This window comes from Bombyx mori, chromosome 15 (assembly GCF_030269925.1).
Source record: "Bombyx mori chromosome 15, ASM3026992v2".
Lineage (NCBI taxonomy): Eukaryota > Metazoa > Arthropoda > Insecta > Lepidoptera > Bombycidae > Bombyx > Bombyx mori.
Window position 1 is genome coordinate 13,300,959 of NC_085121.1, and position 25,586 is coordinate 13,326,544.

Sequence of the window (25,586 nt, forward strand, 5' to 3'; positions counted from 1 at the left end):
TAAAGCTTTCTTGCGAGAATCACTTGAAACGTGTTTTAAAAAAATGGTATAGTAAAAAATAAATTCATAAAAACGCAATCGGAATATTTGTTGGAATGTGAATCGAGTTTTGTGTAGTTTTATCATTGTTTCCGAATATCTCTCTAGAGAGTATTCTTTCAAATTGGATTGAAGTTGGAATCACGCACTTTACCAGTCACATTTCGTCTTTCTCTCGGACCGTTTCTGTACAACGCGACGCTATTGAAAGATGTAATTTACGCGATAATGGTTTTCACGGCAAGATTCTTGAAAGTTGGTGAAATTCTCATGAGCCATTAATTATTATTGAGAGTTTCCTAATTGTTCTAGGAGTTGTATTGTTTTGAGACGAAATGTTTGAATAATTTAAAAAGGGAGGAGTTCTAAAATTTGTCACGTGGCTGAAAATGGCGAAACGTCTTAACAAAGTTAAGCTGAACCGTTGTACGAATGTGAACTGAGAAGAAAATTTTAGCTTCTGACACGTAGTCAGAGGTTTTAAATGATGATGTTTAAAATATTTATTACAATTTGAAAAATATGTTATTAGTTTCCCCATTTGATTCTTAAACGATCTTTAGGATAGTTGATTCCGTAAAATATATCGAAGGTTATGTATGGTCTGTGTTGAAAACCGGTCGACTATTTGTGTGTTGTGAGTTCAGAAAGTGGGACGAAAGTGGTCTGCACAGCTTAGAAGGATGCAGGGCAACCGCTGCAGCAACGGTGTTTGTTGACGAGTTGGTGGGCGGTGCGCGAGGGGCGAGGGAGGCGCACTCGCGGCAGGTGCGCGCCGCGTCAGTTCCGCGACTCTTGCCGCTCGGACACTACGTACTTCTCGTTAGCAATGTAGCTTTGACTCGTGTTCGCTGTTCGTGAAGTGATTCGAGTGTTGTGTTCTACTTAGACCAAGTATCCGTACTGTTTATAAACATGGTGGTGTTGGAAGGTGGTGGTGCTCTGCTCGAGCCGGCTTTGGCGTTGGACGGTGCGACCGCCGCGTGTCTTGAGCGTGCTTATGCTCAAGCTGATGTTTCACTAAAACTTTTACCAAAGAGATATATAAATTTACACCAGTGGCTGTCGCCAGTGACAACGTCCGTCACCGCAGCCGCCGCCGGAAAGGATCTCAAATTGCAAATTGTAAGCATGTTTTTTTTTCCTTTAGCATGATATAAAAAATTTACCTATATTTATCTTATAAAGATCTTAAACAACCTTTTACGTTAATATTCAAAAACAAACTCACCATACAAATGGCCACAAACCAGTTTAACCGGGAGAAAAATATAAATTTGTATCGGAATTTTATATTCTATAAGTAACGTTTATAATTTCTTGAATTAACAGAAATATTTGTCAACCTAACGCTTACATTAACTGTAGTGTTGTTGAACTGTTCCAGTAATATAAATTAAGGCAGATGCGCTTTATTGGGAAGGTGAAAATATTTCGACCAATAAATAAATTCCGATTATAAGGATTTATCTTTTGGTACCGGTACTCGATTTCTATACAGGTCAACATGAAGGTTGAATAATTTAATAAATTATATTTATTGAAACAATATTTCGAAAAATATAGGACGCATCATCAATGTTCGATGTTCAGTATACATTATTATTGTTTAAATAAGAAAAAAATTCAATACTGAACTTTAATATTGTAGAACAGCGAACTAAAACCAATAAAACCTTTACATAAGAATGTTTTAGATTTGACTGTAAAATCTATAATGGTTTAATAATTTAATCCTTACATTAATAATCCCAAAACAAAAAACCTCACCTGTTGATATCAATCAACAAACCTAATAATTGTAATAATACGTCATCTATATTAATAATTATAAATGCGAAAGTTTGTAGGCTTAGGTGTCTGTTATTTACTCAATGGCGCAAAAACCTCTGCTTGGATCTGTATAAAATTTCGCACACAGTTTTTTACAACCTGAATGAACACACGGTATTTTTAATATGGGAAATGACAAAATCCGGGGAACGCCGCGTGAATCAACTATAAAAAACGAGTGTGTTCGCTCGTTCGTGATTTTACGAACCAACAGACAAATGGCTTTATACTTTATCGATCAGAATGATAAGCTACTCTATCCCAGCGCATCTTAGAAATAATTAAAAACAATTAAAGAATATCTTCCTTGAAATTAACAGTTAACCTTGCAAAAAACTAGTAAAAATTGCGGCTAAATACTATCATTCATTCCTATTCCAAGAAAACAGGTCTTCGAAGTGCACTCACTTGCGGTACGTTCCGTCGCCTACAAAGATCTCATCGACTTTCTCCGCAACGCTTTCCTTTGCCGTAGTTATTTGATACTCATGCGCAATACGAGAAAAGTTGCGTTACAAAAATAATCAGAATCGGTTATAACCGTAAAAAAAATCGATATTCTTCCCTATGAACATGTAACTCCGTTCTCGATCAGTGCTTGGAAACAAAGTAAAACAAACAACGTAGATGCTAATGATTAGCCAATAAGGCAACCAAAACGATAAAGCTATTACTTGCATATATATTAGAAAAACAAAAAAGATTAACATCATCGCCAAACTTATTGTAACTTAGCACCTTATTTTGAAGGTTTTCTAGTTTCAAGAATGAGAGATGTACCTGCTTGAGAATGTAATGAATGATTTATTGCTACGTTTTTATTCGTTGATAAACTAGTAGTGCTATCGTTACTCATGTAACGTTGCAAATGTTGACTGCACATTCATTTTTACAACAATCTTGTATGAGAGAGACACCCGCAGACGATGAGCTTAAAATATTTAAATATTTCAAATATATAAAATAAATGCGAATAAGTCACATTTGCCTTTGTCGAATGTCCTTGAATTAGTGAATTGGAAGTATACTTTTACGCGTCTTACAAAAATATAAGCTCAAAACAAATATTTACAAAAGCGTAGTTTTAAGTTTCGAAAGTGTGTAACCTTAACATAGATTGGTAGATGAAAATTTAATATAATGATTATAAATGAACCACATAGAAAAAAGACGGTGTGTCATTTTAAAAGAACTGATTGACAGAAAAATTGGAAGCACGTTAAGTTTATATCACAGCTATAAAAATCTTAAAAAAATACCTTGGAAACACAAGTCTTAGGAACAACCCCTCAAATTTACGGTTTTTACACGCAGTCCGTCTAGCTAACATTTCGTTCAGGCGCGTCGCTGACCTGCACGTGGATAGCCATATCTTGCCGCCCGATCTACCCGTATTCATCGTTTTCATGGAATGCGCCAAATGTAGAGAGATAGTCTTCCGACGGCCTCACCTGCCTTTTTAGTCTACATTTGCTGACGAAAGGCTACATTACGCAGATTGGATTTTACTCTTTGTATTTCGTTTTCATTCATCTGACTTTGGGAAAATCTCAGCGGTTTAACTTTATGTGAAATGAAGTTTTCCACTAAGTTTTGAGTTACAACGGTTACTCGAGTCGTAGAAGCGTAGCACGCATTAGGGCGGGTTAGCTCTACGAAGTTACAGCAATGACTAGGGGGCGCGGGTGCGTGCACCTTCGCTTGCGGCACGGCTCGTTTATTTGCGACTTCCTAGCTCTTTGTTATGCTCTGTCGCGTGTGTCTGCTTTGAAAATTGTAATGCAACGCTGGTACAGAGTAGTCTAGTTGCTGGGATTGTGTGTTCCACATACAACTGTGGAAGTGCTAATACACATGAGAATTTATGTGACCATTATGAATGCATGCTTTTTCTATTCATGACTACTAATACTTCCCGAATACGAATAATGGTTCAAAAGGTTGGCAACCAGTTATTTGTATTTAAAATTAATATTTAAACTTGGCGAATACATACTTGCCTGTAAAGTTATTTATCTGAAGATATGGAAGAAAGACAATTCGCACGCTTAATAAAAGACTGACCTAACTCAAAAATTATCGGGAAATCGCAAAAACATTTTGTCATTTACAACTAGTCTGAATTTATTATTTGTACTTCAATGAAATCAGCCTGATGGATAAGGTTGTTGAGATGTTATGTCAATAACCTGGCGGGGAGTTCCAGCGCATGATAAAATGCGGGAGAAATGACTTGCATATTGCATTCATTAAAAGGATTCAATCAATATTATTACTAATTAACTTTTCAATCTTTACTCTTTTATTAAATCGGGAACTCATTTGCCTAGGGAACAAGAATAAGTTTGAAAATTCACAATGCTTGGTAACCTTTTGACATTTTCATTCGATTTCCATTATTAACATGTGTTACACCGTGCATAGAAATCTGGCTTGGCCACGGACAACACGACACAAAGAACGGGGTGACGTTTAAAGTGAGGGCGGGCGGAGCGGACCACTTGCGGAATATATTAAGTAAGCACCACTAGCGGTGTCGGCGAAATGCCGTAATATATTTTACCTGCGGTCATTTTCGACAATTAACCACATAAAATAAGTGAAATTATGCATGCGGCCGACGACGGTGTATATCACGTCCAGTTACGGGCACGATACCTACCTGTATTCATTATTCAAAGAAATGTTTCGCTCTACCAAGCCGCGTCCGGAAACGCCCAGCTCTGTTTATGTGATTGATGGAGACCTCTTTGTTTTAATGTTATTTTTCTACAAAACCAGTGTTCACATTTACTAGACATTACGTGACAACATCGCCTCTCAAATGCTATTAATAATATGCTCTTACAAATAAACTAGTACAATTAGTAGATTTACAATACAACAAACTTTCGAGTAAAAATATTTTTTAAATGATTTTCATACATTTGCAGCACTTGAGTTTTGGACCTTCGAACGGTCAAATTCATTTTCTCTTGCAATTTCCTACAATTTCCGGTGGAACGTTGGGCCGTTTATATTTTGCGAAATTATTTTCACGTGGGCATTCCTCCCTTACTCATTAAACACTCATTTCGTAAGCTTAATAAATATTACTGCATCTGAGTTTTAGATGGAAAAATACTATTTACATAAAACGTTTTGGTAATTTGAACTTGAAATACAAGATCAACGTCCTAGGTGTGTTGTGTTGTATATGTTACATAACGAGTCGGTATCCGGTGAGACGTTTATGCGTGGGGTTTCGTTTCTGTTTGACTTCATGTCCTATTGACCAAACTTATTCATTGATTTACGAATCAAAAGCTCTTTACAAACTCATGTCACGGAATATTGCTTTTATTGTGATGTATGCGTTTTATTTTGTTTATAAACTTGAGATTGTTGATTTTAAAGATGAATCATTTGTTTGAGATTAATTGCGTAAAACACTTTTGAGTGGAGCTTATCCCGGTGGCATTACCTTGACAAGGTGCGCGTGAATCAACATAATATGACTGCTCACACCGGTGTGACGGCGGCAGGTCGAGAATAGCGTGCGGTCTATTTAGGACTCGTATCTGTTTGTTTGCCAGCTATATGTGTCATTGTTAACTAATTTAAGTAACATCTATTGCCAGCTGTTACGACACTGGGAACAAGTGAGTAAATTAATCGTGTGCATTATCTAATTTCTTCGAATAATAATTGGACTGCAGTCAATAATTTATAACGCTTAGTCTTCGTATTGCTAATTTTTGCGATAGTCCGTCGCGTACTATCTAAACGACAAAAGAAATTTGTTTGAATTACGTTTCCGATGCGTAAACTGAAAATTTTGTCACGTTCTTTATTCACATATTCAGCCTTAAAATAACCTTACGAGCCTATAGATTCACGATCTCCGGGAACAGTAAATTTATTTTATTTCATTGCGTATAAAGTTGAGCGTCTCAAGTAAGTATACAGAAGATAATTTTTCGTATTTTCAACTTAAATGATCAATTTACATGCACAAACCGTAACTAACTATAACGAACTCTGTAATGAAAGTCCTTAAATGTTTCAGTGAGGAGGGGAGTAATGTTAATAATTCATTAATTAATTAATACGAGCACGGGTGCGGTGTCATTCCAATAGCCCGGGACATTATAGCTGGAGAGTAACGTAAACATGAAAATGTAAAACACGATACCGTTTAGCTGGTTAATTAATTGCTCGGACCGGGAATCTGGAGCCGAGAGCGATCCGTGGTCGTCGCGAGCTCGTTACGGAAATAATGAGTGCAAGCATTACAACTGCGACTCGGTCGGCCCACCCTATGCCTAACTTGTGCAGCGCGCCTACCTCCGCTTGATTGTTGTCCTCGAACACGATACTCGATGCTTTTCGATTTTAATCAACTTACTTCCCACATAATTCTTAGGAACAACCATATCAGGTGCAAGTTAGCTTTAATTGTAACTTCATAAATACTGGTGGTAGGACCTCTTGTGAGTCCGCGCGGGTAGGTACCACTACCCTGCCTATTTCTGCCGTGAAGCAATAATGCGTTTCGGTTTGAAGGGTAGGGCAGCCGTTGTAACTATACTGAGATCTTAGAACTTATATCTCAAGGTGGGTGGCGCATTTACGTTGTAGTTGTCTATGGGCTCCAGTAACCACGTAAAACCAGGTGGGCTGTGAGCTCGTCCACCCATCTAAGCAATAAACTTAAACCTACATATAATAATAATAATAATAATAAGCCCATTTTATTTCCAAAACACAAATAGAAAAAAGAAAAAAAAAGAAAAAACACCTTATCAAATAAAAATTACAAAATTAAATATAAATTTGTGCTTGAAACCCCATTCGGGTATAGGCCTCCTCCAGCTTGCTCCACTCTTCCCTATCCTTGGCTTTGTTTCTCCATTCTTTTCCAGTTGCTGCTGTTATTTCGTCGATCCATCTGCTTCTTGGTCGTCCTCTTCTTCTTTTGCCCGCTGGTCCTTCCCATGTTGTAATTTCTAATGTCCATCTTTTATCCGTATATCTCGCAAGATGTCCTGCCCAGCGCCACTTTTGTGTCAGAGCGTACCTGAGAGCATCTATCAGCTTTGTTTTTTCTCTAATGTATTCGCTTCTTATCCTTTGTATTTTTCTTATATTCAATATACTTCTTTCCATCGCTTTCTGACAGGTCGCTAATTTTGTTTTTATTTTTGTGTTGTAAGTCCATGTTTGGCACCCATATAAGAGAGTCGGAAGAATACAGGTATCCATCACAGTCTTTTTCAGATGAAGAGGGAAGGACCCTTTTAGAATTTCCTTTAAGCTCCAGAATTTTCTCCAAGTTATATTGATTCGGCGTTCGACTTCTTCTTCATCGTTGTTGTCTTTAAATGAAATTAATTTTCCGAGATATATATAGCTGTTTACGTACTCTAACGGTTTGCCATACAAGCTGATTTTATCAGTACTACTGTTTGTCATTACTTTGGTTTTGTCTTGGTTCATTTTGAGACCGACTTTTTCGCTTTCCTCGCTTAAAATATTTATCATTTTTTCGAGTTTTTCGTTTGTTTCAGCGAAGAGAACGATATCATCAGCAAATCTCAAATGTGTAAGTCGCTTCCCATTTACTTTGATTCCGTTCGATGGCCAGTGTACATTTTCAAAGATAAGCTGCAGTACTGCTATAAACAGCTTAGGCGACAAAGGATCACCCTGTCTTACTCCTCGGCAGATTTTTATGTCCTCTCCCCGTTTTTCCAGTTTGACTCTGCTGATACTTCCATCATAGATGTTTTTTAATATTTTTATGTATTTATCATGAACGTGACATTTATCTAGGGCTTTCCATATGAAATTATGTACGATTGTATCGAAGGCTTTAGCATAGTCGATGAAAGCTATGTACAGTGGTCTATTGAACTCTTTATATTTCTCTATAACTTGTTGTATAACATGTATATGATCTATTGTGGAAAAACCCGAACGGAAACCTGCTTGTTCGATCGGCTGGTGTTCATCAATTTTTGGAGTCATTCTGCTTTGTAAAATTGATGTGAATAGCTTGTACATACTCGAAAGGAGGCTAATAGGCCTGTAGTTGCCTATGTCATTTGGATCTCCCTTTTTGAGCAGTAAGATTATATCGGATCTTTTCCACTGTTCTGGCACTTCCCCAGTATCGAGTACTTTGTTAAACAAGTAAGTAAGAGGGTGAACTAACAAAGTAGAACCAGTCTTTATAGCCTCATTTTGTAAACCATCGGGTCCTGGGCTTTTGTCTTGCTTCATCTTTTTAATGTGTTTGATAATTTCCTTACCGCTTATTGGTGCTATATCAACCTTCTCCGAAGCGATTTTACAATACTTGCAATCCTTACTAGAATAATAAGCAATTGAACTCGAAGAGATGTCAGCTTTCATGCCATATAGTACTTTAAAAAATTCTGTAGCACAATTTATTACACTGTCTCTAGTTTTGGTCTCTTTGGTGCTTGTTTTTAGGGTTTGGATCCAGTTTTTGTGTGTTGTTAGCTGTTTGTATGCTCTTTTGGAACTTCTAAATTTATGTAGGTTCTCCTCTATTATTCTATTTCTATGGTTTTGGTAATCTTTTTTTATGGCCTTGCTTGTTGATTTATACAAAGTACTTAATTCCTTTTTCATTTCCTCAGTTTTTGGTTTTTTTTGTACTAGTTCTGTTCGTTTTCTGAGCATATCCAGTGTATGTTTACTGAGAATTTTTCCAACAGTATCTACTTTTGGCTCCTTCTTTTTTGATGGCATGCTCTTATTAATAACATTTTCTAATGTATTGTAGTATGTTTGTACATCGTGTTCGTCGTTTTGTGTGTTCAATTCTTGTATGTTTTGTTTTAAGTTCTGCAAATAGCAGCTAATATCTTCTTCTGTTTTGAGGGGCTTAGGTTGTGATTTAAATGTTGTTCTGCTTTCCTTTTCTTTTTTTAGCATGTATGTAACTCTGACTAGGCGATGGTCTGATCTAAATCCTAAGGCGTTGAGAACATCTAACTTCCTTATCTTTTTTGGTTCGTTCGATAGAATAAAATCTACTTGATTTTTAGTATTTTCATCGGGAGACAGCCATGTCCATTTACGATTTTTCCTGGCTTTAAAAAATGTATTCATGATCGATAGTTTGTTTTCCAAGGCATATTGCACAAGCCTTTCCCCTCTCTCGCTTCGTTTTCCGTATCCGAATTTTCCCATGACTATACTATCGTTCGTGCTTGTCTGACCTACCTGAGCGTTAAAGTCGCCGATAAGAAGAACATGTTTGCCTGCCTGGCTTAGCGCTGTTTCTAGAGTTTCGTAGAATAGGTTGATATCCTCCTCTGGTGCTCTCTCTGTAGGGGCGTAGGCTTGTATTATTGACAGTGTCGTATTGTTACATTTAATCTGCAGCATAGCCACGCGTTCGGATAGGCCTGAGAAGCTTAGTATCTTGTTTTTATGCTCTTTCTTAACTAAGAAGCCCACACCATACAAGCCTGGCGTTTCTCCTTTGTAGCAGAAGATATAATCTTCATGTTCTTCAATATTGCATCCCATTCTCCTGACTTCTGCCAAGCCTAATACGTCTATTTTTATTTTCTGTAGCGAGTATATCAATTCTACATATCTATGTTCTGATCTTAATGATCTAACGTTGAATGTGCCAATGTTGAGAGATGTATTTTTTTCTTTTAAGTTAGCTGGAGGGTTGCAGTCTACTGCTCCCACGGTGACTGGCCGGATTGGGAGAGTCAAAGAGGGCAGGGCTCGTTGCTAATGATTTCTAGAATCGCTTACCTGAGAGGGCTTCTCATTGTCGGTTTGTGGAACGAAGAAACTAGCTATATCTGACCTGCTTAACTTATTCTGCTCTCTATTTTTTTTATATTTTGCGTTATTTTGAGTAACTGGAGACGGTGTGAGCATTCTCTTTTTGGACTGTTGATGTTGTTTTGGTAGTTTATCCTCTAAAATTATTAACTTATCGTATTTAATGATTGCAGCCTTTCCTTCCTGTCTGAGTTCTTCCACTGTAACTTTCAAAGATTTTCTTGTCTCCAAAACTTTTTTGGGATAATCTTCTTGTATATAATATGACGTGCTTGCTAGAGATTTTTTATTCTTCAGGATCTCTATCTTTTTTCCTAGTGTTGTAAGGGTTACTATAACGGGCCTAACTTTGTTTCCTTTCTTACCGATACGTTTAATGTTCTCTATATCGTATTTCTCACAAGATAACTTCATGTTCATCGTTATTATGTAAGTTACTTTTGTATAAAGCTGGAAGTAACTTCTCTCTTCTTCTTCTATCCCGAAAAAAACTAAATTTCTCCTTTTGTTTTCTCTCTCTAAGTAATCTATTTGTTTTTCTTGAATATCCAATTTTTCAACCAAGTGTTTGTACTTGAGATCCATTTCGTTAAATTTTTCATTTATGTTATTGTTAATACTCTTTGTTATATTTTTTTGCATTTCTCTCATCTCTTCCTTTTGGAGTTTTTGTTCAATTTGAATAGATTCCAACAAACTTGTAATTTTATCCATTTTTAGTTATTCTTATCGTCGCTAGATGGCGCAATATCGGTAGTGAGATGTTGTATCGATCTGTGATACCAAGTTTTCAGTACTATAGCACCTCTCAACAGATGGCGCTGAATTCAAATGAGACTAGTGACTTTGCTTATTTGATTATGTTTTAGATTATGATATTCTAAGAATATAGCACTTAACTTTAATTCTTCTGTAAGTATATTCTTCCACTAGTTCCTCATTTAAATTATTTTTAAATTTTTCTTGATTTGTAAGTTTTCTTGCAGTGCAAAGTAACCGCTTTGCCACCGAGCACTTGGTTGCATTTAGAACCTTGTTTAGCGAATTTACTGTAACGTTTTGTATTTTTCACTTAGTTTCTGAACTGATTTAAGCATTTACGTTCACTTCACAATGTTTTACCTCCGCTTGATTGTTGTCCTCGAACACGATACTCGATGCTTTTCGATTTTAATCAACTTACTTCCCACATAATTCTTAGGAACAACCATATCAGGTGCAAGTTAGCTTTAATTGTAACTTCATAAATACTGGTGGTAGGACCTCTTGTGAGTCCGCGCGGGTAGGTACCACTACCCTGCCTATTTCTGCCGTGAAGCAATAATGCGTTTCGGTTTGAAGGGTAGGGCAGCCGTTGTAACTATACTGAGATCTTAGAACTTATATCTCAAGGTGGGTGGCGCATTTACGTTGTAGTTGTCTATGGGCTCCAGTAACCACGTAAAACCAGGTGGGCTGTGAGCTCGTCCACCCATCTAAGCAATAAACTTAAACCTACATATTTACTGGAAATTAATGATTCTAAAATACCAAAAAAGATATCAGTTTTCCGCGTATATAGTTTCAAGATAGTATTCTAATTTCGGTAAGGAAAACATGGAAAAGTCGCTTTCGTTCACTTAAGTTGGTAAAGTAATTGTACCTGAGAATATGAGCTGAAGTAGTATGGCACACAGGTTTATTGGGGTCGTGTGATTGAGGTAACCGACGACGAGACATGTCACTTGATTTAATTAAGAGCCGCTTTACCGCTCGTTCCTACATCCTAACGCTACGTACGGAACCCCAGTTAATTTCGAACCGAGTCATTTTGTTAGAGATTTATTTCAATATTGAACGTCTTACACCTTTGGCTCTGGCTTTTATATCACATATCTAACTTAAGTAGATTTGCATGTCATCTATATATTAAATCTTATACGCAGAAACAGAAAAACTAAGAAGTTATTATACCAACAATTTTTATAACGTTTCGCGTACCAGATAAGACACTGGTGGTAATGCCAAATTGACCATGATAGAGCGAGCCAGGTCTGAAATCCGTTTGTGATTGCATCTCTCGGTGAAGGCTTATACGTGCTCATATCTCAAAGCAAAACTACAATTTAACAAATTGCCTTACATTTGTTTGACCGGTGCCCTTTTCACTCTCCTTTTTATTTTGCCTTTTTGGCAACCTATAAACGTATTTTTTTGAAGTATACAATAAAACTTATAATTTTTTTTTTATTTACTCAATGAAATTTTTATGTTTAAATTTTAATAATGTACAAATTAATTTTCAATCGATGAGTAACTGTTGAAGAATAGTAAATTTGAAAATTTCAACTATTTTATTAGAAAGTTCTATTAAATTTGTAAATTTGAGAAAGACTAAATAAAACTTTCACTCAGATAGAATGCAAGTAACGATTGTTTTACAATAACTAATCATGGCAGTCCCACCAACTAAAATTTTGTTTGGTTGGGATTTTTATTGGGGTGCATTTTACTCTCTGCAATAGGTCCGGTCCATCTTCAATAATTGTTGAGTTACGTCAACCTCAACCTCACCATATCTTTAGTATTTTGTATCCATTACAAATCCACTAGTTCGTTGTGGACTTTTATCATAAATTTGGAAAAGACTAAAATTTTTATTTTGCATCTAACGATTGTTTTACAAACACTAATCACGTACGGCAGTCCCATCGACTGTCCATTTCTAACTTAAGGCTATCATGACTTCGCCAAAAGTACTCGAAATTTAGACTCTATAAAGGTGGATGCTGAGATTCATGTGATCTCCGTAGGGTTTCGGTTAGTAGATATCATATTAGGTTGATCATGAACTTGTTTGACCATAATTTATGGTCATATTCTTATAAAATATGGTCATATAAAACAGTAATACCTACATAATAATGTGCGTAATGTAGTTGAGACAGCTGTTCAATTCTCTGACAGGTCCATTAAATATAACACCGGCTAGGTTTCGTTCATGAGGAAGGTACTACAAAAAAAAAGTTAAATTAATTTCTCATAAATTCCGACCGAGGAATTAATGCGGAAAAATAGCAAGCGATAATTAGCAGTAGATTTTTGTAAATTTCAATGCTGGCGTCTAATGCGCGACTCGTGTCGGCCGTCATCACGCGTCGCGGGAGAAGTTCGTTATTAATTCATCGCCTCTCAACTTGCTGTTTTCCCCGCTTAATACTTTTCTTTTTACCTGCCGTGTTCATATTTAGATATAATTTTAATGTCGAAAGGCAATATCACTTACAATTTGCTCTTCTAAAAAAATATTAAAGGGTGGGCATTAAAACTGGTCATTGACGGACGACAGAGTACGTAAGTACGTTTTAATGAAAATTTCACGTTACAAAGACTTAGCTGAAATAATACAGTATAAGAAATAATGACAATGTGGTGTTGGTAGATTACAATCGGCAATCATATGATGTCCAAAAACCGTCGACGCGATGTTGATTGTGATATTGTCTGTCGCGGATGGGAGCGTGGCTGCGCTAGTCAGTGCATCGCGACTGCCTCCCGCATTTGTGATGCAAATTGTTGCGCTCGCCGCAGCACCTCTGTCCTCCGTGCCTTACCTGCCGCAACCACTGCAATTATTGTGAAAAATATTCATTTGCAAACTTTTAAAATTCATTTCCATACTGTTGCTATTCTATTCAAACAAATTTCTCCAGATGGTTGAAGCAGTTTTTGTAATAAAAATATATCCCTTGTGTAAACCAATACGAGCGTGTACTCGTTAGCAATATCGCGAGAATTCAATAGCCAACTGAACCGGCAGCAAGAAGTTCGTGTGAACGTAAAACGTAGCTCGGCAATCGACTTAACGTTATCATATTACAAACAGTTTCGCAAAACGAATAAATAAGAACAAGAAGCAAGAAGCGTGCGGTGAAACCAAGTCGAAGCGTGGGTATTAGAAACGCTCCGATTACCACGCTCAGGCGCACTGACTTTATTAAACTACACTGTAAAAATTCAAGTATCATTATTAACTACGAAGTTATTCCTACTTGATTGCAAATATAATAATTAGCGTGGCTTAGATTTTTTTTTATTTTTAAATCTTCCAACGAATTAAATCATGATTCCTATTCAAAGAAATTGTGATGTGTCGAGCCGGCCACGGCCACCGTTACCGCTGCTTGCTTGACCGCGTTCCACTAACGGTATCCACACCGAAGTGTTTCTCCAACCCGTGGCACACTTCGTGCGTACATTCACCTCAACCATCTCACTGTCTCCGTTGTGCGTGACATATTCCGCAACATTTCTAACTGTACTCATCCACATATTTTAGTAAATTAAATAAAAATATCCTAGTCACTATACCAGGAACATATTATGTACTTTGATTAGACGATTTTGTTGCGAAATTGCGATTATTGACCTTATGCAGAGATAAGTAATAAAGCCTGATCAAAATACCGTTAAAGGTTGACGAACCGTTCGCGCTTTAACAAGCAACTGTTCTGTTTTAAGCTTAGTCATTTTTATTCCGCCTAATGTACACACACTATGGGATGAAATTAGTAAATTTTGTTAGTCTTTAAAAAAATATATTTCGAGATCACACTACATTTTGTTTCGAGTTTTGCTCTTTTTTGTTATTAAAAATTTCTATGAAATGAATTAGTACAATGTAACTGGAGTTAATAGCTATTTTGATATTTAATCGAGTTTCGATTACGTTGAATTTGTTCGGTCTCCTTTCGCTTGAAGTTAAATTGGCAAAATAAAAACAAAACCAATGAGTCCCAGATGCCTTTATATGTATATAAGCAAAAAAATACAAATTTAAAAAATAAGAGGAAATTGTTCTCAGACAATAAGATATGCACGTAAATTATTTTTAACTAGCGATCCGCCCTCGCTTCGCTTCGGAAACTGTAATTTATTATTGATTTCTCCACTATTTAATGGATGTTATTATACACATAAACCTTCCTCTTCAATCACTCTCCCTTAAAAAAAACCGCATCAAAATCCGTTGCGTAGTTTTAAAGATTTAAGCATACATAGGGACAGAGAAAGCGACTTTGTTTTATACTATGTAGTGAAGACTATTTTACCGTATTTGAATTTAGTTGTCATATACGGAGATAGCTAAGGAAGTGGAAGGCAGTAAAAGCCCCGAGGTTGTTGCGTTAAGGGTCCAGTTAGCCGAGAAATTGGAGCGCGCAGGTATGACCCAGGTCCTAACGTGACACTTCATTATGCGACCTCGTTAACTGCGTCTTGCGCCTATGCCCGCAGACCACATAATCATTTATGTACAGTACATAACGATTTTTTTTTGTTTTGCTACAGAAAAAGGAATTACTTCCTTACACATCGATGCGTAATATTTTACAATTCATAAATTGCTCGAAATTAAAGTGTAAGGATGTGAATTATTGGTTTTATGAGAATTATTGTACAGACGGAGGAACCAACGACCGTTTTCTTGCGTGCGTGTGATTACATTGCCGTGTAATATATTCACATTTTCACCACCTTCCCACCTTATAATGTTTTGTTTCCGTCTTTATTTTCGTTAACCATTCCACGAGCATAAAATACCTTTAATCATAACTTCGCAATATCAGAATTGAATGGCCGTCTTTCTTTAGTAAGAGATAAATAACAACGGTGACAATTATTAATTTTGAATACAATTTCACAGTAGTCAAAAAATGTTGTTTAGTGATATTCAGTAATTTAATCTATACTAATATATAATTCTACAGTGGTTTTTACGGATGTTCCGTTATGACTACTGAACCATGCATCCGAGTGACTTGAAACTTGGTATCCATGTAGAAAATACATGTACTTAATGGATAGGCTAATATTTATATCAGTGTTGGACTCCCTAATAATAATGACAATAAAAGTGTTAATTTTAAATGCGCAGTGAAGCGAGCGAGTACGGCGAGTATAATATAAATATTCAAAAAAAGAAAACTTGCACAAAATTTACTTTTGTAGAATATCTATGTATGTATGCAACGACACCTATCGACTAAATAAAAAAACCGTTGTTACTGCCGACGGCCACGAGCCTAGGTAACTGATCTATACTGGTAGCAGGACGCCATGTGAGCCTGCATGGCAAAGCACCACCACCCTTGCTATATCTCCCGCAAAGCATTTCTTCATTTAAAATATTTCAAATTAATCATAGGTCTCCTTTAAATATTTAATTAAGTTAGAAGTTTTCTTTTTTTTAATAAAACTTGACTATGCATATTGTGTCTGACATCATTCTAATATCTGTGCTAAAGGTTAAAAAACCGGATTCTGAATTAAAGGCAGTGGAAGTTCTAATACTTGCTAAAAGACTTCGTAACTTATTTTGGATTTCCAGCACTAGTTCGCCAATGACCAAATGATAAGTCCTTTTTTAATTACATTTTATTGCGAAACGTAAGTTTATGACTTATATTCAATAATGCACCGAATTACTTGTCTGACAGTGTATAATAAATAACTGTTTGGCATCGAAAGGAGCCTAAGATTATTTTTGTTCGTGAGTAATCCGCTAGCACATTAGCGAAAAATATTTGTAACTCTGCACTTCATGTTTTAAATAAAAGTGATACTTTATTTCTGTTCATGGATATTATCTTATATTCTGATGTTCATCCTAAATATCTCACTGCAAGTTCAATTATGTAAAAAATGTACATAAGAAAAAATCATTGAAGTTTTGGGTATTCCTGATAAATTATTTACTATTATCTTTTTCATAGTTCTTCACGTTGGTCGTCTGTGTCCGTTATTTTAGTAAAATATTTCCGCTTAAAATTAATAAACATTTGCCTATTTGATTTTTGTAATTTCGTTAACAACTAGTAAAATTATTATCGAACATATTTTCTGCGATTACAAAAACTTCAGCACGTACGCGAGTACTGCAATCTAAGCAGAGACACCGCGCCTGACACAACATGCTTCGAGAGCTTGACCAACTTCTGCGACACGTTCGCATTTTGGACATCGATTTACAGTCATTACTATTCTGATCATCAAATAGAAATACGACATCGGTGTTGGCTAGAAATGAGGATCACGGTATCCGCGGCATCATTACGTAATTGTTGGTATAGTCCGTGCGGACCACTCAGGTATTTCACCTGTTTAAATTTTATGATTTAATTGTAAATTACATTTATATATTTACTCAATCCTCTGTTGTTGTTATTGCTTAGATGGGTGGACGAGCTCACAGCCCACCTGGTGTTAAGTGGTTACTGGAAGAATAGAAATTTACCTCGTAAATGCGCCACCCACCTTGAGATATAAGTTCTAGGGTCTCAGTATAGAGTATAGTTACAACGGCTGCTCCACCCTTCAGACTCAAACGCATTACTGCTTCACAGCAAAAAATAGGCAGATTGTTTTTAAATCGCACTACTATATTCATTTTTTTCTTGTCATGGGGAATTTTATGGCGTTCCTAGTTAATTGCCTAGTTGTAATAATCTCAATTGTTTTATTATAATAACGGCTATGTCATCTTTTTAATTGGTGCACATGAAATTTCGCGACACAAACAGACGGAAATCTATGCATACTGGTTCACAATGTGCCGTATCTTAATAGAAGCACATTTTGAAAGAATTTGATTTACTGCAAGTTGACGATTTCTTTGGAAGTTTCTTGAGCAAGAGATAGACTAATACGAACCCTGCGAATCAGAGTATAGTCGTGTCACTTGATAAAAAAGTACACGAGGTCTATTAGTACATAATTATCATAATAATATTGTAATCCAATAGTTTAGCTCAAAGTTCTTGAAGCTAAGTCACGTACCGACAACTAAACATACTACAACGTTATTCAAATCCTATAAAGAGTCGCCAACATAAAGATGAGCACGTGACCATAAAGATATGTTAATGTTGGCACACCACAGATCCCTTCAAAGCCACGCGAACCATTATCCCTCAAAAAAACCTTGTTACTATTCGGTTAGAAATATGTACACAATATTTGGACGGCAACAAAACCACACTACTCTAGTTGAAATAATAAAAAAATATTGAAAAACCTAAGTCGTTATTGAATTAAAACATTTTATTAGATAATAATAACTGTCGGGGTGAATTGCCGGGGAGTGACACCAAGGTGTGGCAGCAGTGGTGGTGTCATCAATGCGGCGTCGGTGATGGTGTTTTTACGAGTGGGGTGCGCCACGACGCGGGCGCGCCTGCTAATTTTGATAAAAGCATCGGACCGCACCCGACGTGCCGCCCGCCCAGTTCGCCTTTGCGACCAATAAATAGTAGTCCATGTCTTAAATGTGTACATGTAACACATATTGAACTGAAACCTCTGTTTTGCCAAAAGAGAGATCTATGCTATATTTATTTCTTTTTGGTTGGGAATATCTCGTATTATTTTTGTAGTATTCAAAGTTTCACGTTGCCGCTTTCGTAATTTGTCTCATATTTTGAAAGTTGTATGTTACGCGGGTCCCGCTTCTTTGCGATCAATAATAATTGCTAAATGTTTGAAATACGGGCAATTTTTGGTACCAATAGTATTTCATTAACCGTGTCCCATTTCAATGATATCAAATCTACTTTAACTACAAATCTACATAAAATAAATAGACAAAGACAACAGTTTAGTACAAAGTAGTTCTTTCCTTTGTATGTCAACCAATTTTGTTTTATTTGTTTATTAACCAGCTTCAATGTTATAAAAATATACCTACATTTTTTTTTCAAATTGTCCTGAAGTTTTTAGATGATTTTAGGAAATGTTTTTTTTTTTTATTGCTTAGATGTGTGGATGAATTTAGTAGTTAGAACTTGAGGCGATGAATTTTGACCATAAGGTGAATTTACGACCTTATACAACATATATGACCTCTACTACAAATAAATATATGTAGGATCCCTCAAGTTTGGAAAACACCTGGAAAGTAGATTTTTTAATAGTTTTATTTAGTAAGATTATATTTAGTTAACAAAATTATCTAGCGTTGTTGTGCGTTGTAACTATTACGGTGTAATTAAATAAAATATTATGTGATTGGTATGATTGATATTGCGCTATAAAGATGACGTCGATAAAACTCCGAATGTTTTTTTTCCCAGGCGATAAAGTTTGACTTTTAGTACATAATACGTGGAGTACTCGAATATTTTGTGAAAGTACAAAGACATTTGAGTATCACCAACTGAAAATAAAAATCTACAGTTCTCAATGCATGTTTTGTAACTAACGAAACCTCTCCTAACATTTCAAATTGTCATTTTTTTTTTTTGTGTGAACCAGACGATTTTATAAGCAAAATTCGGGAGCGGATCAAATCAAATCAAATCAAAAAAAATTTATTCAACATAAATGAAAGTACATACTTGTTGAACGTTAAAAGAACTGCCGCCAATTCACAAAAACTAGCCTTCGTCCTGAGAAGAATTGGCAAGAAACTCAGCGGGCAAGTCTTTTTTTTTTTAATATTAGTTTTTTTTTTCATCAAGTAAAAGATATACTGTATTATAAACTGAAGTCGAAATTGTTCAACTGCCAATATGGATTTTCGTCGAAACGTTTCACCGAAAACAAAATTCTGGTTTGCTGAAATATCGTTTTTATTGTAAGAAATAAATGAAAAATTGCGACATTCTAATCATTGATTGGAATGGATATAAATATGGAAACGAACACGCTTTAATTTAGGAACAAAGTGTAATATATCGGTAGATAATGGAAAAATGTTAGATTTATAATTTTGTTTGAAAATCGATTATTTTAATGAAGTTTCCTTTAAATTTTTTGTTATTGATATCCAGTTAGTAGTTACCTTTTACAGAAAAACAGTTTTACGTCATAAAAAATCGCCTCAAAGTGCTTAAATGTATTATTAGCAATATCCGCTGCACCGTCGGTCAAACGAATATAAAATTCTATGGAAAATCAAATCAGGTTCAAAGTCGAAATACTCGTAATACCGATTATGGTAATGCCATACAATCATGTTATTCAATTAAAAGCTTTCTCTAATCTAACAAGTGGACAAAGCAAAATATTTGAATTCTCGTTTTCATAAATGTATTTTTTTTTTTTTTTATTGCTTGGACGAGCTCACATCCCACCTGGTGTTAAGTGGTTACTGGAGCCCATAGACATCTACGGCGTAAATGCGCCACCCACCTTGAGATATAAGCTCTAAGGATTCAAGTATAGTTACAACGGCTGCCTCGCTCCTCAAACTGAAACGCATTACTACTTCACGGCAGAAATAGGTAGGGTGGTGGTACCTACCCGCGCGGATTCACAAGAGGTCCTACCACCAATATGTTCACTTCGTATTGTTCACAACCGAGATTCGAACACCGGGACAGCCGCATCGCTCGATACGAATGCACCAGACGTCTTATCATTTAGACCACGACAACTTCATGGGCTCCAATAACCACATAAACAAAAATACATTTTTCTTACTTATTTATATAAATATTTTTTAAAGTTGTTTTCTTTATCTTTTATTATTAATTGCAGAAATTGTACGGTTTTAATTAATGGAAATTTAAGATACTTTGTACTGAGTAATTACTATAAAAACCCAGACCATAACGCTGTTTGAGCGCGCTATGTCGTGTATTTGTTCAAACGAGATTTGAAAAGTCTTAGGTGATAGACAGCGGGCTAACTGATCCTGACATTGCTGGTATCCATGAGTATCGGTGACTCAGTTTTTAATTTCTGAAGAGTATTAATTAGTCTTCCTCAGGTTTCCGGTACTAATGAGATAAAAATGATATCCATTGATTTCGCTGTAATATAGGACAAAAGCCTATGTAGGCCAACTTACACTGAAATATTATTCAACATTCGGCAGTACGTGTTTTAGGTTAAAAAAAATTTGTCAGAATACAAGATTCAAATGTACAGTAAATTAAAATTGAATTTATTTATATTTGTTGATTTTATCTTCATAAATTATTTTCTGTTTTCTTTGCACAGCATTTAGATTGAAGAATATGTAGGTAAATATTCTAACTTCACATAAAGTGACAAGGGCGTACAGTCCCATACTATTGTATAGTTTCAATTATTTATTTAAACTTTCTAAAACTTGTGATTCGGGTCATTGTGCGACTTTTTCTTAAACAAGTTCATATTTGCTTGATGCTAGAATGAAGATAGGAATTGTTGATATTAGGTGACATCATCTATACAAAATATTTCGTAATTTTTACAGGGTACTTTGTTTTTGATTCGCAGTAGAAATAGCTATAGACTTAAGCGAGCTCATCACAAAATACCCAATTACCACAAATGATGCAAAATTTGGAAATTATAGCAGAAATATTTGTTTTCTTTTTGTTTTAAAAAATAAAATGTTAGGGTACCATATATTTTAATAAATTTAAGATGAGTTTCCAGCTACTCAATCAATGGAAATTTAACTATTGTTGCTTTCTCTAATTTACTGTTACTTAATGAATAAAGTAAGTTAAATTTCGGGCAGGGCGTGGGCATCGTGGGCGTGGCAAAACTCCGCCCAGTCAGGACCCGCCCTCGCCCTTTGCTACCTTTTTACAAAAAATCTGACGTAGACGCTTCTGACGTAGGTATTTAGAATAATTTAACTAATGTCATATAAAACAGCATCAGCAATTCCAAGCATAACTTACTTTATGAATGTGGCGCTTTTTCAATCGAACAAACTTAAATTTTAAGTAAAGGGCAACTATACCCGAAAACAAAATGAATTTTTAACATATACCTTAATTATATATCTAATCTAATATAGTAAGCTTTTCCTAAAATGATCGAATAAAAACATGAATAGAAAGAAAACAGACAACATTAGAGCGTTTGATTAGAGGTGATGTTTAATTTAAGCTGAAAAATCGACATGGGTCGATCAATATAGAACTGGATTAGTAAAATACTGATTGATAAGGTTTCCAAACCGTAATATTGTAAGTATTATGGGATAAGTAACTGTATTTTAATAAAAGCTTCTTGAGGTATCCTTGACCTAGTGAGTAAAATGAGTATGATACAACTATATCTGATTTGATTTTTCATTTCTGTGTATGGGAAGACGAACTCATTTTATGTTGTATGGCCCATTTTATGTTAAGGGGTTTTTAAAATACCTCGACAACACAACTTAAATTGCGCAGCTAATTGTAGAAAAAACCGGAACGCTCGACTACTTCGAGGCAGAATTATACATACGACGATTATGTGGGGGGATACTCCAACATAAATTTGCGAATTTGATTTCTATTAACCTATCCGATGTTATCAGTTTATCTTGGGAGTTCTTCGTATTGCAGCAGTAACTAACATTGGATAAAAGATTTGAGAAACGGCCTGAGTCGCATTAACGACATTTTCAAGATATGTTTGCATACATACAATTTCCGAATAATAACACCGGACCGTCGTCTACCCAGCAATTTCGCCTGCTCATTGCAAGATATTCCCCTTGTCTATCCCATCAAAGTATGTTAGGTACGTACCGGCGTCCCTCGTATAACACGGTACGTTTCATATAACACTGTTCCGATATAACACAATACAAATTAATCGTGTTATACGAGGGACGCTGTATTAAAAAAGCTAATAGCTGAAAAATATTTTGAACTATTGAACCTCTGAATACTGTTAACATACGTGTACACTACTGATCTCATACAGGCTAGGGCCACGAGTGTTTCTGAAATCTGGAACTTGGATATAAAGTTGAACAATAATATCACTGTTTGAATGCTTTGCAATCAAAAGTCAGAACTATTATTAGAATGTATATATTATATATCATTTATAAATAATGAATTTGCGTATTCGGAAGTAAATCAGCCAAACCTTTATAAGTTTAAACCTCATTTCAAAACTGCTTTTCCAAATTCAAAACAATAACAAAAAATAGAATTCGCTAAAGCTAAAACAATTTTTTTTCTAATCTAAAATTCTCATCAGTTTATTTTTTGATCACTATATTTTTTTGAATGGTTTTTCTGCTGAAGCGTGCATAGTAACAAGTTTTGTTTAAGTCGTAAACGTCCTTAATGTTTTCAACGCCCTCACATTTCTTGTTTCAGCTTTAGCTACTTTTCATTTATGTCGACAGGCAGGGCTAGTGTGAATTTGACATTGAATATACTTGAATTTGTGATTTTTATTTATATTAAACTTACTATACGTTGTTATAACGTTAGATTGCCAAAATACTTCTTAAAAACAATGCATGAAATAATAACATGTTTAACTACCGATAGGAAAGTAATAAGCATTGGGGAGGTCACAAGCCCGCAGGGCAGATAAACTCGTTAGAGTAAGATACGCCGACAGCCAAGTCGCGAGTGACGACACGACAGCGCACGCCGAGACCTTAGATATCTCCTTAATCTTGTTGTGACTCCGGGGCCGTCGTTTCCGATTCTCCGCAAATTACCTTTCTGGATCGACAATCTAATTCTGTGTCGTTGAAAATGTTTTTCTTTCAAATTACAATCGTTGTTTCATACTTGACAAATAAATGGGGATAGCAGAGCAGACCTTTAAGGTGTTGAGTTTGTCTGGAACACGTAGCACCTCGATGTTTCTACGTTAAAAGGTTCTTATTGACGCAGCGTTTTATTCGAGCACCGTGGCTACGCTCTTCACCTTGTAATTGATTGCTTTGTCACGTAATTTGTTTGTACTCCAGGCAGAGCGTGCCATCCTCGCGGGAGCACGTCGACACTCGCGCTATTCTCATCAAACCTGTTAATAATAAATGTTGCAGTATATATCTTACACGTTTCATGACAACTATAACAATTAATTTTGTGTCAAATAAAAATATGTAACCTATTTAAAAACGGTTTTGTAATTTATGGTTTGTTTTAAAAATTATAAATTTACTACTTTTAGTGTAAATATAAACCAAACATCTAGTTAAATATTAATTGTACGCAGAAGAAACATGGCTCTTTATCTGTTTGGAGTTTGTCGTTATCGACCTTCGAGAGATCTTAAGGACGGTTAAGGTAGCAAAAAAACGCTTTTTTTTTCTCTAGAATGTTGTTACATTTGCTACTAAATATGATCTCATATTATTAATCTTAAGTTTAGTTGTCAAGAAAAGAAAACATTTTAAATATGGCAGACAACCGATACTGGCTTACTGAAATAAGCGTAAGCGGTCGTGTAAAGAACGTGGTGCGGCAAGGCGGGATCAGGAATATGTTATCAATAAATTTGTAGCTGACAAATAATAAACTTATTTTATGGTAGTAGGGCGTACATCAACTATCCTTAAGTGAATACTCGTAGCTTAGTCAATTTTTTCATGAAAAATTTCGTCATTGCCCATCATATTGAATGTTTTACGGTCTTCAAATTTTTGATATTTTAAGCGTGCTCTCTTTAAGAAACAATAATGGCTTGTCACCACAATCACCTTTAGCTATTAGCTCGAAGTCTCATTGCATTGTTTTAAGTTTAACGCGATTATTTTTCATCATTTATGGAATTCATATAATATGATGATATAGTTTTATAAAAAAAAGTACACTTTATGGCCTAAAATATGTGCAAATGAAGTAACAACCTGGGCATAAATAATGCTACAATATAGAAAACAAGAATCCTATGTTTGAATTTAAACCAACATTTTCATTTAAATTGCAGTCATTTGAGTAATTGAAATTACAATGAAAGAAAAACATTAAAACATTCTCAAAAATCCGCTTTTCAGTCTTATGCGGTTACCATAATAAATTTTCAAATTGGCTGTGTTGTGACAAATTAATATTGTAAGATGCAACATAGGGTACACTGGGTAGAAACCGGATTGAGCTTGATCACAACCGCGCGCGTACCTTCACTAATAACCCTGTAATTGGTATCGAAGGTAGCCAGCCACAGCCGGATTACTGATCGTCTAATTGAATGCGAGTCGTTTCAGGACCGCCGTACCTCCTTCCAGACGAAGCTCGCTGTACGGTGTTATCTCCCAACCCAGTATTGTGTTGGTCAAGTTACTCGGGTTTGCGCACGTGCACAGAACGCTTCAATATTCTCGTACACCGACCGGTCAATTACATCGACTCGATGAATTAAATTGGCGTGTAATCGGGTGACCGCTTCCTTATGGAGATCAAACGAGCGTCGAACGAGACTTTAAATTTTCTGAACGACGAGGCTGCGAACTTTACGGCATCAGATAATAATCATTTCGTGTCAATTAGCTAATGTAAAATAAAATAAGCGTACCCTAATGTACGACAGTCGTAATTAAAATTACTCTGACGATTTGATGGCATCTGTTTTAAATCGTGAACACCAAAGTAACTTAAATTAATTGTAAAACCACATCATATTGATTAAATTTCTGAACGTTTCAGGTATTATGATAATAATAGCAAAATTCAATGTAATTCATTCGAATGGTAAACGGTGTTATCCATTTCCACGTGGAAGTGGAAATAAGTTAGCTTATTAAGTTAGATAATAGTATGAATTTTAGGAAAAATTTACACAACTTTTTCGGAAAAAAAACATGAAATTATGATGAGCTAAACTATAAACAATAAATTATTTTAATTAAACGCAAACCTTGAATAAATAAATTTATATTTTTGATAAATGTTATTAGGTATGTGGTTACGATCTAACAAAGTGTTGGAACGAATAGACATCGCGGCGAGGTGTGCGTAGCTTGTATCGCGATTTAGATGATGTTTACAGATATCAAGCTCGCTCACCGACCTGGACGCGCGCCAACTGATCTCCTCTCAACAGGTACATGAGAGAGAATTCGTGTGTTCCTAATGACATCACACGCCTTGCCCACTCTTAAAACTGATTCACCTTATTCAAAGTATTTTAGTCTAGTAGGAACCGAAAATATTATTGTTATGCAACTTTTTTATTTG

At 35.6% G+C, this 25,586-nt stretch overlaps 1 protein-coding gene across 8 annotated transcripts in view; it reads left to right on the top strand.

The window, feature by feature from the left end:
* The window catches only part of LOC101742087 (maternal protein pumilio), a 78,071-nt gene that overhangs the window by 43,245 nt on the left and 9,240 nt on the right, over nucleotides 1–25,586 (top strand). The window lies entirely within an intron of this gene.